This window comes from Phyllobates terribilis, unplaced genomic scaffold, assembly GCF_046119375.1.
Source record: "Phyllobates terribilis strain yellow unplaced genomic scaffold, ASM4611937v1 Scaffold_1__5_contigs__length_1240528914, whole genome shotgun sequence".
In the NCBI taxonomy this organism is placed as follows: Eukaryota; Metazoa; Chordata; class Amphibia; order Anura; family Dendrobatidae; genus Phyllobates; species Phyllobates terribilis.
The window spans coordinates 878,812,509-878,827,604 of NW_027362761.1; positions in this window are offsets into that span (position 1 = coordinate 878,812,509).

The window sequence follows — 15,096 nt, forward strand, 5'->3', positions numbered from 1 at the left end:
AGTCCCACACACTGCTAGAAGGCCAAATATTTTTTCAGAGCTAGATGCAGATAAAAATTGTATTCAATTTGCAACCTGATGGAGGTCAGTATAGATGGACTAATAGAGAAAGTCCCACACACTGCTAGAAGGCCACATATTTTTTCAGAGGTACTGTAGATGCAGATAAAAATTATTTTTAATTTGCAACCTGATGGAGGTCAGCATAGATGGACTAATAGAGAAAGTCCCACACACAGCTACAAGCCCAATATTTTTTCAGAGGTAGATGCAGAAAAAAAATATATTCAGTTTGCAACCTGATGGAGGTCAGTATAGATGGACTAATAGAGAAAGTCCCACACACTGCTAGAAGGCCAAATATTTTTTCAGAGCTAGATGCAGATAAAAATTATTTTTAATTTGCAACCTGATGGAGGTCAGTATAGATGGACTAATAGAACAAGTCCCACACACAGCTAGAAGCCCAAAGATTTTTTCAGAGGTACTGTAGATGCAGATAAAAATTATTTTTAATTTGCAACCTGATGGAGGTCAGTATAGATGGAATAATAGAGAAAGTCCCACACACTGCTAGAAGGCCAAATATTTTTTCAGAGCTAGATGCAGATAAAAATTATATTCAATTTGCAACCTGATGGAGGTCAGTATAGATGGACTAATAGAGAAAGTCCCACACACTGCTAGAAGGCCAAATATTTTTTCAGAGCTAGATGCAGATAAAAATTGTATTCAATTTGCAACCTGATGGAGGTCAGTATAGATGGACTAATAGAGAAAGTCCCACACACTGCTAGAAGGCCACATATTTTTTCAGAGGTACTGTAGATGCAGATAAAAATTATTTTTAATTTGCAACCTGATGGAGGTCAGCATAGATGGACTAATAGAGAAAGTCCCACACACTGCTAGAAGGCCAAATATTTTTTCAGAGCTAGATGCAGAAAAAAAATATATTCAGTTTGCAACCTGATGGAGGTCAGTATAGATGGACTAATAGAGAAAGTCCCACACACTGCTAGAAGGCCAAATATTTTTTCAGAGGTAGATGCAGAAAAAAATATATTCAGTTTGCAACCTGATGGAGGTCTGTATAGATGGATTAATAGAACAAGTCCCACACACAGCTAGAAGCCCAATATTTTTTCAGAGGTAGATGCAGAAAAAAATATATTCAGTTTGCAACCTGATGGAGGTCAGTATAGATGGACTAATACAACAAGTCCCACACACAGCTAGAAGCCCAATATTTTTTCAGAGGTAGATGCAGAAAAAAATATATTCAGTTTGCAACCTGATGGAGGTCTGTATAGATGGATTAATAGAACAAGTCCCACACACAGCTAGAAGCCCAATATTTTTTCAGAGGTAGATGCAGAAAAAAATATATTCAGTTTGCAACCTGATGGAGGTCAGTATAGATGGACTAATACAACAAGTCCCACACACAGCTAGAAGCCCAATATTTTTTCAGAGGTAGATGCAGAAAAAAATATATTCAGTTTGCAACCTGATGGAGGTCTGTATAGATGGATTAATAGAACAAGTCCCACACACAGCTAGAAGCCCAATATTTTTTCAGAGGTAGATGCAGAAAAAAATATATTCAGTTTGCAACCTGATGGAGGTCAGTATAGATGGACTAATACAACAAGTCCCACACACAGCTAGAAGCCCAATATTTTTTCAGAGCTAGATGCAGAAAAAAATTATATTCAATTTGCAACCTGATGGAGGTCAGTATAGATGGACTAATATAATGATGCTATGCCGAAAAGATTTTACTTCACTAGGTGCAGTAAAAAAAATTGGTATTCTATACACAGGTGGTATATCTTGCAACACAGATAGGCTACTCCACTGACTAACACACTCTGCAATAGGCCAAAAAGGATTAGCTTTGCTAGATTCAGCCAAATGCTGTGAAAAAAACTTGCACAGCACTGGCACAGACCTGCCTGGCAAAAACTGATAGGAACTGATGTAACCTAGTCCTGAAAAGGACTCCAATTACAATTAGTCTTTACTCCCACAATCTATCTATTTAAGAGCACAGACCTGCCTGATAAAAGTCGTAGGAAATGCTGTAACCTAGTCCTTAAAAGGACTGCAATCACAACTATTCCCTACTCCCAAGCTATCTGTAGATTTGTGCGAAAATTGGCTTGAAATTAACAAGGTATAGCGCACACAGCAACAGCGGTGCCGTCTAACACGCAGCTGCAGCAGTGAGAAAATGGTGGCGACGGGGAAAATGGCTTGGTCTTATAGGGCAAGAACATGTGACATACACTGCCAATGACACATGCCCTTGCTTGTGTGAAAAAAAGCACTTTGCTCCGTGTGTGCGCTGCTGATAGGCTGACAGATTGCACCTCCCCACTGTAAATGCGGGAAAGAGAAAAAAAAAATGGAGATCTTCATTGTTCCTGCAGAGATCCATCCCCTGCCCCTACCCCCACCCCGCTGTACACTCAAACTGCGTATTAACATTAATTTTCATCATTACTGAGAAAAAATCCAGTTATGATTTTGGTGCACGAACAGTTATCGAACATAACCTCGAACAGCCGAATTTTTCTCAAAGTGTTCGTGTTCGCCGAACGGCTCGAACACCGCCCAAAACAGCTCGAATTTGAGATTGGCGAACAGTTCGAGTAGAACAACGCTCATCTCTATTGCCTACTACCCTACTTGCTATTCATGATTAGGGAAGTTCCTCAGGCCTCTACGGGGTTCTCGCCTTTCGAGCTGCTTTATGGATGGCACCCTAGAGGACTTCTGGACATTGCAAAGGAGACCTGGGAAGCCGAAGTAATACCACACCGGAGCATCATCGAGCATGTGGCCCATATACAGGACCGGATTGCGAAGGTGATGCCGATTGTGAAGGAAAGCCTCCTTCAATCCCAAGAGGCTCAAGCAAGTGTCTACAATTGGTTGGCAAGACTGAGACAGTTTATCCCTGGAGACTGGGTGTTGGTGTTGATCCCCACGGTGGAAAGCAAGTTCTGAGCAAAGTGGCAAGGGCCATATTAGGTGGTTGAAAAGTTGATTGACGTTAACTACAAGGTCAACCAAACAAGGAGAAGAAAGCCAAACCAGATGTACCACATTAACCTGCTCAAACCATGGCAAGACAGGGAACTGGTGGAGACTACGTGCCTGGGGGCCCATCCTGAAGCCAGGGTTAAGGATGTCACAGTGGCAGAGACACTGTCACCTGCCCAGAAGCAAAGCCCAGAAGCAACAGTGCTGAGAGCTGCTTCTGCAGAACCAGGACCTGTTTCCGAGCTGCCAGGTTGTACACAGGTTGTGGAGCATGAAATCCTGATGGAACCACATATGAGAGTGAACCAAAAGCTGTATTGGATTCCCAAAGCCCATTGCGAGGTGATCTCCAAAGAAGTAAGGAGAATGTTGAGCCTGGGAGTCATCGAGGAGTCAAAGACAGGCTGGTCCAGCTACATTGTCCTTGTGTCGAAGCCAGATGTTGAGTGGTGATTTTGTAATGACTACAGGAAGCTAAATGAGGTGTCCAAGTTTGATGCATATCCGATGCCCCGGGTCGATGAGCTCATTAAGTGTCTAGGATCAGCCAGATATATCACCACTCTGGACCTAACGAAACGGTACTGGCAAATTCTCCTGTCCCCAAGTGCCAAGGAGAAGACTGCCTTCTCTACACCTGATGGGTGCTTTTAGGACTCCAGGATGCCGTTCGGTGTGCAGGGAGCTCCAGCTACCTTCCAGAGGGCAATGGACCGGGTCCTAGAAGCTCACAAAAACTACACTGCAGCTTATCTGGATGACATTATGATCTTCAGCCCAGATTGGGGAAGTCACCTGCAGAAAGTCCAGGCGGTACTGGATGCACTGAGGAAGGCAGGGTTTACTATAAACCCAAAGAAATGCCCTATAGGAAAAGAAGAAGCAAAATACTTGGGCTATGTAGTCGGAAGAGGCGAAATCAATCCACAAGTAAATCAGGTAGAGGCAATTCAGAATTGGCTACAACTAGTGATGACTAGTACCGTAATATTTGTAATCGCTATTCTCGTAATGAGTACTTTGTAATAATTACGTATTTGTTCCGAATGGCGAGTACAATGTAAGTCAACTGGAAATGTGAGTAATTTTCTGCTGGACCCTACAAGGGGTCTGGGGGTCAGAGGAAAAGGCTGAAATGGATGGGAAAGTGATGAAACAGCATGGGAAGAGCCTGGAGAATGTGCCTGCATGCATTTCTGACTCACATATGGTTTCTGGGAATAAGTCGCAGTATTACGCCACTTTTACAGACACACAAAAACAACTACCAAACCTTACCTAAATTGCATTTAATAGGCCAAAAAGCTTAAGAAACTGTTTTCCTGCATAATCACTTGTATATAAGGTTAAATAAACCAGAGAAACCAAAAAAATATCCCTTTTAGCCTTTGTTCACACATACAGTTGTGGCTTTTTTACAATTGCCTTTTACAATTGGGAGGGCCCTGATTAATACATTCTGTAGGTCCGTCTGTCATACATCATTTTTAGTTCGCTATTCCCCAGCACTTTACAAGCACAGTTAGAACGCACCAGTAGGTATGTTGATCTTTTACCTGAGAGGACTCAGGTGGCTCTGTAACATGCGTTTTGGAGGCACAGCTGTTACTTAGACATTTGGGCGGTCCCTTCATCATTGACACTCAGATAGTGGAATACATATTCCATAGCAGTTTACAACGTGCCCATTTTAGCGTCGGGTTTGACCCTCCTTCTCCTCCTCCACCACCACCATGTGATACTGCGGCCCTAAAGTCAAATGTTCAGAGGGCCTGCAGTAGGCAGGAAAGCTGAGCTTTGTGAGTGCCCTTGTGTGGCCCTGTAACATATATTTTGAAGTGCCCCCCTCTAGAAATTTTGGAGGTGCCTCTTGTGTACATTTGAGTGTGCCCTCACTTATTCATATTGTAGGGCCCTCACTATTATTTAACTAATTTAAGGGCAGAGACTACAGAGAAAATGGCCAAGAGACATGGAGTACTAGAAGGTAGCAGTGAGTGCGGCCTACGATCCTCAGGTATGGCTGAAAAATAAAAGCTGCACTAGTCAACTGGATGACTAGCTCAAATATATCACTTGTGCAAGTAAATGGACAAAGGATATATGGTGCCCCCTCTCCAGGATGGGTTGGAGAAGCTTCTCCAAATGGCTTAGAGATTTTGATTGTCAATATTCCCCAGATTATATAGCAAGAGAAGACTTCTTGATACTGTACTACTTTGTCCAGTGCAGAATGTGCATCATATTTCCAAAAATTACTCCGGGTGCTGGGGGCTGTGTCATAGGTGTTGACTTGTGCCATCAACATCTGAAAATCTGTCAACAAAACCCAAAATGCCAAAAAGCCTGTTGTTAAGGGACGTGGACGTGGTGTTGTCAGTGGTGCGAGAGAAGGCACTCTCTGTCAGGTCAGAAGAAGCTTGATGCATCCACTATGTTTCTGGAAAAAGTTCCCGGTCTGGAACGTAAACGTGTGTGGAAGCCAGAAGAGTGAGAGCAGATTCTGTCTTGGATAGCAGACAAAGCCTCTACGCATTTGTCAAGCAGCAACAAATCTTCCACAACCACACAGTCTACTGTGGATACACAGAAGGCTGGCCCTTTCAAACCTGAAGCTGGTTCTCCTACCTCCCGCCACTATCAGTCACAGGAGACATATGACCCCAAGCTTGGCCACTCCGAGGATCTGTTTGGTACGTATCCTTTGGTTGGCTCTGGCCTATCACTGTGCAGCATTGAAGAGGGACAAGAGGAGGTGGCGTGCGCTAATGCTCATGTATTTAAGGACCTACGGCCAGAAGAAAGCCACTTGGAGGAACATCATTTACTGTCTCCAGAGGTGGAGGCTGATGATGATGAGACACAGTTGCCATCAGGTCAGCCTACAATGTCAACTGGGAAGGAGGAAGAGATAGGAGACGAGGTGGTCGATGATGAGTCCACTGATCTGACCTGGACTGTTGGCACGCATAGCCTTTACAGCAACACAGAGGAAGATGGATATGTAGCACCAACACAGGCACCAAGGGGTCGTGGTTTGCCCAGAGTGAGAACTGTGTCAACTGTTCCCAAGAGCACCCCCGCTTTGCGCCAAGTCAGGGCTAGGGGGCGTTCAGCTGCTGTGCGGAATTTTTTTTTCTGAAAGTCCTTCAGAGAAAAACATTGTTGTCTGTAGCATCTGCCATACCAAGTTGAGCAGAGCCCAGGGCAAAGGCAACCTGAGCACCACCAGTATGAGAAACCAAATGGCAGCCAAGCATCCCAGTAGGTGGGCGGAACACCAGGGTACCAAATCTGCGTCTGATGGTCAAACCAATAATAATAATTATAATACTCTTTATTTATAAAGCTCCAACCTATTCCACAGCGCTTTACAATTCAGAGGTTCATATTCGACAGTCATAAGTAACATAGCTAAAGATAATACAATAATTAAAGCAAAAATAATGAAGACCCTGCTCGTAAGAGCTTACGATCTACAATGAGGTGGGGGTGACACAAAGGACAGGGGCTTATTTACAATGATGGTCCAGCCTTCTTGAGGGGATGAGGGATAGACAAAGGCTGCATGAGCTCATCACCAGCCAGTATCTGTAGTGCTTTTGGGTTCGGTGGAGACTTATTCAATGTCGCCTGGGCTATGTCCTTCAGAATCTGCTGTTCAAGAAGCAGGCGCTCATACCTCCTGCCCACAAGCTGCGGTTCCTCACACACAACAAACATCAACCACATCCACTTCCTTGTGCCAGCAAAGCATCCAATTGTCAATGCCTGACAGCTTGGAAAGAAAGCGTAAATACCCAGCCACGCACCCACAGGCACAAATGCTAAACTCGCACATTGCCAAATTGCTAGCTGTGGAGATGTTGCCGTTTAGGCTTGTGGGAGCACAGTCTTCCATGATCTCTTGGCTGTGGCTGCCCCACGATACAGTGTTCCCAGCCGCCACTATTTTGCCCGGTGTCCCGTTCCTGCGTTACACAAGCACGTATTAAACAATCTGAACCGTGCTCTCACCAACGTCGTTACCCGGAAAGTCCACCTAACAACAGACACCTGGACAAATTGTTGTGTATAGGGATGATACATTTCTGTCATGGCACACTGGGGGAACCTGGTGGAGGGTGGGACAAAGGAGCAAACTGGAACATCACACATCCCACCCACGCTAAGAATACCGGGCCCAACTTCTGTCAGGGTTTCCACCTCTTCATATTCCACTTCCTCTCTCCCCTTCTCCTGATCCTCATCTTCTGCTGAATTATCCTCCCCATCACTGCCAAGCTAGGACCTGTGCAGCAGCGCATCGGCAAAGTGCCAAGATGCTCTGCTGAAGCTGATCTGTTTAGGTCAGAAAGCACACACTGCAACAGAGCTGTGGCAAGCATTAAAACAATAGACCAATCAGTGGCTCTACCCACTGCACCTCCAACCCGGTCTGGTCGTCTGTGATAATGGGCATAACCTGGTGGCGGTTTTAAAGATCGGCAAGCTGGTACAAGTGCCATACATGGCTCATGTGTCGAACTTAGTTGTTTAGAAATTTCTGAAAACTTTCCGTGACTTGCCGTACCTACTTGAGAAGGTGCGCCGTATTTGCGCCCATTTCCACCATTCCTCTACTGCTTTTGCTGCTTTTACAGCGCAGCAAAAGCGCTTGAAGTTGCCAAGTCACCAACTTATTTGCGACCTGCCCATGCGGTTGAACTCCACCTATCATATGTTGGCAAGGATTAGTGAACAGCAAAGGGCAGTAGCTGAAGTTGACTTATTCATACCAAGTTTAAGAGCGGTCTTCGCTCGAAACGCGTCTGGTAGCGCACCCCTCCTTGGTGCCCCTGTGTTTCCGTTCTAGTACTGTTCTTCTACCAGCAGGAGTTACATTTTCGCCATCTGGATATTTGAAAAAAATTCTAAATAAAAGACATTTGTTTTTACTATTGGAGTCTGTGGAGCTGGATCATCGTCTTTCCTATTACCTGTCTACTGAGCGAAGCAGCAGCACTGATCACGGATCCCGGAGACACCAAGCTGGTTCATGGAGGTGAGCTGATTTTTTTTCTTTTCCCTTTCCATCCGGCAGTAGCTGAATACCAGCTTCAGCATGCCGGTCAGACTGAGAGTCAGCTACCACATATAACAACTGTCAAGAGGGTGTGGATCGCTGACATTTGTGAGGTTCTTGAGAACTTTGAGTACTGCACCAACCTTGTGAGCGGTGATCAGGCTGTTATCAGCGTAACCATCCTGCTGCTGTGTCTCTTGAAACAATCACCGCATAATCTCAAAGAGGAAGCGTTGAGTGCCCAGCATGTTGGTATGGAGTCAGATTTCCCAATGGATGATACTACCCAGCCTAGCCAATATTCTGAGGCAACATGGGTGATGAGGAGGAAGATGAGGAGAGAGAGGACTTGTTTTTCTGTGCTACCAAGGGGACTCGTGATGCTACAGAGGGGACATCCAGCCCAAGCTTCATGTCTATCCAGCCTGGATGGGCTGGAGAGGAGGAGGTGGAAGTGGAGGAGGAGGAGGCGAGTCAGCGTGAGGAGATAATGGATAATGTTTCTACTGTTGGGGACACAGAACATTTGCTTTTTTGCAGCTTGGCCCACATGGCGCACCGCTCATGTGTAAGTGTCTGTGGCAAAACCCTCGCGTTATACACATTTTATCCAACAGAAATAATAATAATAATTTTTATTTATATAGTGCCAATATATTCCGCAGCACTTTACAAGTAAGCGGAGACATGTACATACAATAAATTCAGTTTAAACAGTTACATTAGGAGTGAGGTCCCTGCTCACAAACTTACATTCAACAAGGCAATGGGTGGACACAATAGGTGAAAAGTGCTTGTTATTTCAGGCCAGGCTATTATAATAAGTAGGGATTTTCATATATAAGACAGCTTGATCCGGTCATCAGCCAGTAAGTTTAAGTGCAATAATCAAGTATCAAGTGTAGTTATCGTGTGCATGGAGGGTAGACAGATGAATAGTAGGGTGCAGATTCAGAATAATAATTAGAAGGAGGGAACAGGGGAAACTTAGTTTACTGAGTAGTTGAGGTGGTAGGCTTGTTTAAAGAGATGTTTTTTTAAAGCACGCTTGAAAACGTGGTGGCTAGGCATCAGTCGGATCGTGTGGGGTAGAGCATTCAAGAGAACTGGTGAAGTCTTGGATATGGAGGTACGAGGTTCGGATTATGGGGGATGTTAGTCTTAGGTCATTTGTAGAATGGAGGGCACATGTAGGGCGATAGACAGAGATGATAGAGGAGATATAAGGCGGTGCAGAACTGTGGAGAGTTTTGTGGGTGAGATTGATGAGTTTATATTGGACCCTGTAGCAAATGGGCAACCAATGTAATGACTGGCACAAGATGGAGGCATCAGTGAAGCGGCTGGACAGAAATACGACCCTGGTTGTCTCATTCAGGACAGATTGAAGTGAAGAAAGTTTGGTAAGAGGGAGATCAATCAGAAGACAGTTGCAGTAGTCCAGACGAGAGTGAATAAGGCCAACAGTAAGAGTTTTAGCAGTTTCAAAGGTGAGAAAAGGTCAGATTCTGGAGATGTTTTTAAGGTGCAGGTGACAAGACCGAGCTATACTGGTTGGCCACCTTTCTCGATCCACGGTACAAGGAGAAATTTCCTTCTCTCCTTTTGGAGTCAACAAAGAGTTTTACAATTGAATTGTTCAAGAGGGTCGTTGTAGATCAGTTGCTGAAAACATCACCCTCAGACAATGCTGGTGGCAGAGGTACCGGCTCTTTTCAACACCAAGGGATAATGGGGAGAGACAAAAACACCAGCTCCAACAGAGGTGGGGGGAAAATGTGCACAAATTGGGCAATTTTCAATAGACCAGCACAACAGTAAAAGCTATCTGTGCCTGTAACAATGCCAAGGAGAGATAAGTTGTAGAACATGGTCAAGGGATACTTAAGTGACCATACGTGCATCCTTTCTGATGCTTCAGTTCCCTTTAATTATTGGGTGTCTAAGCTGAACACTTGGTGTGACCTCTCCTTATATGCCTTGGAGGTGCTGGCCTGCCCGGCTGCTAGTATGGTGTCTGAGTGTGTTTTCAGTTCCGCTGGGGCAATTATCACTGATAGGCGCACACGCCTCTCCACGGAAAATGCAGACAGACTTACTATGATTAAATTCAACAAGGTCTGGATATCTCCACAGTTTGTAATCCCTCTAGATGAGAGCAAGCCAACCTAAATTCACCAAAAATGCAGATTCATGCTACTGCTGTTAACGTCACCCCCTTCTCATAAGAACCCGTTTCCTTCCTGCGTCAACCATGACTCAGCCCATAGGACTCATTTTTAGAAACCCTATGCACATTGTGCAGTGTACAAACCAGGAAAGTATTCCTACTTCAGCCTAACTACTATTTGTGATTGGAGGCCCTTGGGATGGTAGCTTACTGCGTGAACCATGACTCAGCCCATAGGTCTAATTTTTACAAACCCTACGCAGATTGTGCAGTGGACAAACCAGGAAAGTATTCCTACTCCAGCCTAACTACTATTTGTGATTGGAGGCCCTTGGGATGGTGGCTTCCTGCGTCAACCATGAATCAGCCCATAGGGCTAATTTTTACAAACCTTACTCATATTGTGCAATGGACAAACTAGGACAGTATTCCTACTCCAGCCTAACTATTATTTGTGATTGGTGGCCCTTGGGATGGTGGCTTCCAAAACAGTGGTTAAAATGGCCTGATGCTTGTTTGTAGCAGGCAGTAGGAAATGTTTGGACTACTGCTTTGTGCAGGGCAATCAAAGATTTTTTATGTACACTAATATGGACAGAAGGCAGGCTCTGACCCCTAAAACAGCAGGGAAAATAGACCAGTGATAAAAAAAAAAAAGTAGCACACAATGCTAATTCTAGGTGTGCAGGAAAAATATTGCTTTGCCTCTGACAAGAGCTGTTTTAAGACACTGGAAGAATGCTTTATCCTCTCCCTAGCTAATACACAAGCTCACCTCTGTACTCTGACTTTGTTGTGAGTCTTCAGCTCTGAAAAGAGCTATTCTTTGGTGGAACTAGTACTCACTGCAGGTAGCCCTTATAAGGCCTTTTGTTTGATCATAGGCCTAAACACTCTCCCTAGCAGCTCAGCCATCTCTCCCTATGCTTATAGAACGCAGGCTTCAGATGCAATGTGCTCAAAATGGCGGCGGCAGGGCTTAAATAGACCCTATGACGCTGGGCGGCCAGCCAATCACAGTAATGCCACAATCAAGATGTCTGCAGCATTACTGTGATTGGTTAAGAAGCCCAGCATGTTTAGCGGCTGCAGAGGAGGCGCCAAAACTTCAGGGCGGGACATTTGAATATAGCGAGGAGAGTACACAAATACTCACCAAATAATGATTAACCCCAATACCGTACTATTCGTGCGAGTAGCGAATAGTAACAAATACACTCGCTCATCACTAGCTACAACCGATCTCCAAGAAACAGGTTCGGGCATTTCTGAGAATTGTGGGATACTATTGGAGATTTATCCTGAATTTCGCCATGATAGCCGAGCCCCTGACTGATCTTCCTAAGGACACGAAGACGTCAATGGCAACATGGTCCTCTGAAGCGAAGATGGCGTTCCAGGAGTTGAAGCTTGCCTTATATAAACAGCCGGTCTTGGTCGCACCTGACTTCACTAAGGAGTTTGTGGTCCAGACAGACGCCTCCAAGGTCAGTTTGGGAGCAGTTTTGTCCCAGGAAATAGATGGGGATGAACATCCAGTCCTATTCCAGAGTAGGAAACTCTCCTCCTTTCAAAAGAACTATGCCATCGTAGAGAAAGAGTGCTTAGCCATCAAATGGGCAAGTGACATGCTGAGGTACTACCTGTTAGGCCGTAAATTCAGGCTAGTGTAAGATCATGCGCCCCTGAGATGGATGAGGGAAAGGAAGGGGAAGAATGCCCAGGTGACTATGTGGTTTCTAGCGCTCCAAGACTTTAGTTTTCATGTGGCCCTGGGAAGTGACTCCCCAGTGTCTGCGCAATAGAACTCTACGGCACAGTGCACGGAAAGACCGGGCCGAGAGGAAGCAAAGCGAGCTGTATGTGAGCAGCGTTTTGCGCATGCCCGGGAAGTCAGGGAGAACAGTGCACGTCACAGGGCCCTGTGACGTGCAGGGGAGGAGGGGGATATGGTAAATAAGCACATAGGTGGTGATTTCAGGGAATAATAAACAGATAGCTGGGGATTTCTGGCGTCCCCCAGGACGCCAAGCCTGTGGAAAATGGAGTTTATAAAAACACATTTCTCTGCAATCAAGCCTCTACTATGGGCCATACAGGTATGTATAGATTTACTATAACCTGTATGCCCATAATAGAGGTCAGATATCTCCCAGGGGGTGACAGATTCCATTTAACGCATGTGCAATCACGTCACCGGACTTTATTTCTTCAGAGACCCAGACGCATGCACTGTACACTCACTACAGAACTTATGTGCCACATGCTGATCCCTCCCCTTCACTTTTCTTATGCCACATCCACTTCTCCCGACACCTATGTGACACATTGCTGTCCAAGAAAACTTTCACCCAGTGAGCTGTGAAACTCATATATTGTCCAAGGCCATAGCTCTTGCTTCCAGTATCTAGCATGCAATGAACCTTGGAGCTCAAAGACAAGTCCAGAAAGCAGCCTATATTGTTCTGTACTCCGTTCTGCAATAAGTATCTTCCAGCAAGGCTGAGCACTTACCATTAATTCCCAAAAATCAATAGAATTCTCTACATGGTAAGGCAGCTATTTCACCACCAGCAATTTGACAAGATGCAAGTTTGGTTGGCAAAACAATGGTTGACTGAGATCATATACATGTTTCCTTGACACATAATTGGGGATTGATATTTACCATTGCGACAGAGAATTGAGTACGACTCGTAGTAGAGAAGCATGGCAATGACGATGGTGTTGATGGTGATACTGGCCAAATAGTTCTTGGCAGATATAAAGATGAGCTTGGGAAGGAGGACATGTTCAGGCTTGCTCTAATTGCTGGCCGGGTTAAATTTACCAAATGAGCAGGTGATGTTGCTCCATGTGCTGATGGAAAGCTGTAATACCTAGTCTATAAGAGCCAAGACATACACAACTTATTTTCCTCTTGCTGAGCCTGCAGAGTGCCAAAATTCATTATACAGAAATGTGTAAAAGAACTCCCACACACGAGAAGCATCTGCAAATTGCCATAACAGCGACGAGACCTTTAAGGTGCAACCAACTTTTTCCCACTCTGATATTTGCCCTGGCTCAGAGTTCTATTTCCATTGACAATGATACTACCATTATGGCTTATAGTGCCTGCAATACAGCGTAGTATTAGAATGGTGTTCTCCATTAGAGATGAGCGTTGTTCTACTCGAACTGTTCGCCAATCTCAAATTCGAGCTGTTTTGGGCGGTGTTCGAGCCGTTCGGCGAACACGAACAATTTGAGAAAAATTCGGCTGTTCGAGGTTATGTTCGATAACTGTTCGTGCACCAAAATCATAACTGGATTTTTTCTCAGTAATGATGAAAATTAATGTTAATATGCAGTTTGAGTGTACAGCGGGGTGGGGGGAGGGGCAGGGGATGGATCTCTGCAGGAACAATGAAGATCTCCATTTTTTTTTCTCTTTCCCGCATTTACAGTGGGGAGGTGCAATCTGTCAGCCTATCAGCAGCGCACACACGGAGCGAAGTGCTTTATTTCACACAAGCAAGGGCATGTGTCATTGGCAGTGTATGTCACATGTCCTTGCCCTATAAGACCAAGCCATTTTCCCCGTCGCCACCATTTTCTCACTGCTGCAGCTGCGTGTTAGACGGCACCGCTGTTGCTGTGTGCGCTATACCTTGCTAATTTCAAGCCAATTTTCGCACAAATATACAGATAGCTTGGGAGTAGGGAATAGTTGTGATTGCAGTCCTTTTAAGGACTAGGTTACAGCATTTCCTACGACTTTTATCAGGCAGGTCTGTGCTCTTAAATAGATAGTTTGTGGGAGTAAAGACTAATTGTAATTGGAGTCCTTTTCAGGACTAGGTTACATCAGTTCCTATCAGTTTTTGCCAGGCAGGTCTGTGCCAGTGCTGTGCAAGTTTTTTTCACAGCATTTGGCTGAATCTAGCAAAGCTAATCCTTTTTGGCCTATTGCAGAGTGTGTTAGTCAGTGGAGTAGCCTATCTGTGTTGCAAGATATACCACCTGTGTATAGAATACCAATTTTTTTACTGCACCTAGTGAAGTAAAATCTTTTGGGCATAGCATCATTCTATTAGTCCATCTATACTGACCTCCATCAGGTTGCAAACTGAATCTAATTTTTTTCTGCATCTAGCTCTGAAAAAATATTTGGCCTTCTAGCAGTGTGTCGGACTTTCTCTATTAGTCCATCTATACTGACCTCCATCAGATTGCAAATTCAAAATAATTTTTATCTGCATCTACAGTACCTCTGAAAAAATATTTGGGCTTCTAGCTGTGTGTGGGACTTGTTGCATTAGTCCATCTATACTGACCTCCATCAGGTTGCAAACTGAATATATTTTTTTCTGCATCTACCTCTGAAAAAATATTGGGCTTCTAGCTGTGTGTGGGACTTGTTGTATTAGTCCATCTATACTGACCTCCATCAGGTTGCAAACTGAATATATTTTTTTCTGCATCTACCTCTGAAAAAATATTGGGCTTCTAGCTGTGTGTGGGACTTGTTGTATTAGTCCATCTATACTGACCTCCATCAGGTTGCAAACTGAATATAATTTTTTTCTGCATCTAGCTCTGAAAAAATATTTGGCCTTCTAGTAGTGTGTCGGACTTTCTCTATTAGTCCATCTATACTGACCTCCATCAGGTTGCAAATTAAAAATAATTTTTATCTGCATCTACAGTACCTCTGAAAAAATATTTGGCCTTCTAGCAGTGTGTCGGACTTTCTCTATTAGTCCATCTATACTGACCTCCATCAGGTTGCAAATTCAAAATAATTTTTATCTGCATCTACAGTACC